At 34.5% G+C, this 2138-nt stretch overlaps 1 pseudogene; it reads right to left on the reverse strand.

Moving 5' to 3' along the window:
- Positions 1-1911: 1911 nt before the first annotated feature.
- The window catches only part of LOC125040172, a 1263-nt pseudogene continuing 1036 nt past the window's right edge, over positions 1912-2138 (reverse strand).

Here is a 2138-nt window from a genome sequence, read left to right on the forward strand (position 1 = left end):
AGAGGCGAGTCGAATTCAGTTTTCAGTCATATTGTTTATGTACAGGAACATTTCGAAATATATATATTTTTTACACAATGCCTATCTCAGAATTATGTCGTTTTTACACATGGAAAAGTTGAAATCTGGTACTCACAATTTCGATCGGATGTCGCTGCATGATAAACTTCCAATGTTATTTTTCATGTTTATTTCTGTGCAATCCTCTCCGAGGATAATGAAGTTCAACTGGCAGCAGAAATTTCTTTATAATATATATTTGTTCTATAATACGTTTAGTGTGTTGATTAAAAGAAATAATAATACAGGTTTATAATTATAATAACTTTTCTTCCCTCACCCTGTCGCTAAAACAGCCTCCAAACATAGTCGCCATTTTTTGCCTTCATTGCAGCGCAGCCGTTCCCATGCATGCAATGCATTATCTATGGCACCAAATAGACTGCGGGGACTTTCCCTGGGCATATGTCTGACCAAACATGGAAACACTAACCATGGGAAGGTTGACAAGATACCCCGCCTCAACACAATCAGAACTGCTCAGCTCCTCAATGACACAAGTAAAGGGAACAATAGTTACCTTATATATAAAGAGTAACTATATAAACACACGTTTCCCCATTGGAATTACACACACAGTTGTCATCACTTATCTAAGGTTTTCTTATGCCTTGTCAATATAACTTCCATGAATATTAATGTTGTCTTGAATCCACAGCAATGTAGGCAGTTGCTATCGATATTATATGCTAGAAATTTATTTTCCCGAAGACTTAAATTCCATTTTTAGATTTGGTAGCCGAGCAATGAGCAATGATGAAAAGGTCTTTTAGTGATAGAATTAAACCATTTGTTTGTATCAGTCACTGTTTCTACATTACCCCCCCTTTCAATTTCATCCGCCAGAGCAAAACATCAAACAAAATTCTCTCGCCAAGATAAATTTTCAAATATTAATCTATAAAGATATAAGCAAGAAACAAGGAAATTTAATGATGATTAAGGTCTATATCGAAAAAAAATACAGTGTCCTAACCAATCTATATAATCAGTGGACACTAAACATTTAATTAATCTAAGAAATATCAAAGTACTTGATATCACCACACCATCTTGATGAAAATCCTAGTTAGCAAAAATCGAGCAAAGCCAAGCCAGCTTTGCCTTCATGTATTACAAATATCAAATATTTTTTGTTGGTTTCTTTTCCGATCGTTTCATTTTTATTCCGATCGTTTCATATACTGCAAAAAAATTACCATAAAAGTGACAGGGGGCAGAGCTAATAACGTCATTGTGTTCAGGCTATGAAGATGGTCTATGAGATATATGCACGTAATCATTTGTATAATCTAACGAATCCCATTATAATTACCAGAAGTAAAACAAAAAAAATCGTACTTTTAGTTATGATAAACAGCTATCAGAATACTCTAGGGAAAAGGTCAATCTCAGTTTTGGGATTCAATAAGCTAAAAGGAAGTGTGTTTAACGAGACCCGATAATTTCGATATTCCATGATTTGGATCACTTATCCAGATCTAGGAAATACTATTTATAGTTAAACAATTAATGGCCAAGGGAAGATATGAAATGTTATCCTTTAATGTTCAAGGCCCAATTGCAAACAGTTGTCGAAAAGGCTACATTGATTATATTCCGAAGAGATATGGTGCAAGTGGATAATGCATTCTTTTACTAAAAAAGAGGTGTGCAGCACAAATAATTTCGCAAGAGACTGGCATACACTATCAACTCCCTTATTACAGATGAATATACATTTTAATACACACACACAATATATATATATAGGCCTACATATATGTATATTTATACATATCTTTATTTATTCGTATCAAAATACCCACATTTGCATATATTTGTGTTTTCGTATGGATATTAAGGTAGCAGTATAAGAACAAACTTTATATCAATATAAACCTAACAAACAAACGTTAAGTCATTTAGCAGCTTCATGAAGCTGCAAATAAAATTATATTGACTCATTTAGAAGCATTTGCGGTGAACGATGCCGGGGCCGGATTCATCGTACTCGTCCTTTGTGATCCACATGGACTGGAAGGTGGACAGGGAAGACAGGATGGAACCACCGATCCAGACGGAGTATTTACGCTCAG

The sequence above is a fragment of the Penaeus chinensis genome, chromosome 28 (genome assembly GCF_019202785.1).
Source record: "Penaeus chinensis breed Huanghai No. 1 chromosome 28, ASM1920278v2, whole genome shotgun sequence".
In the NCBI taxonomy this organism is placed as follows: domain Eukaryota; kingdom Metazoa; phylum Arthropoda; class Malacostraca; order Decapoda; family Penaeidae; genus Penaeus; species Penaeus chinensis.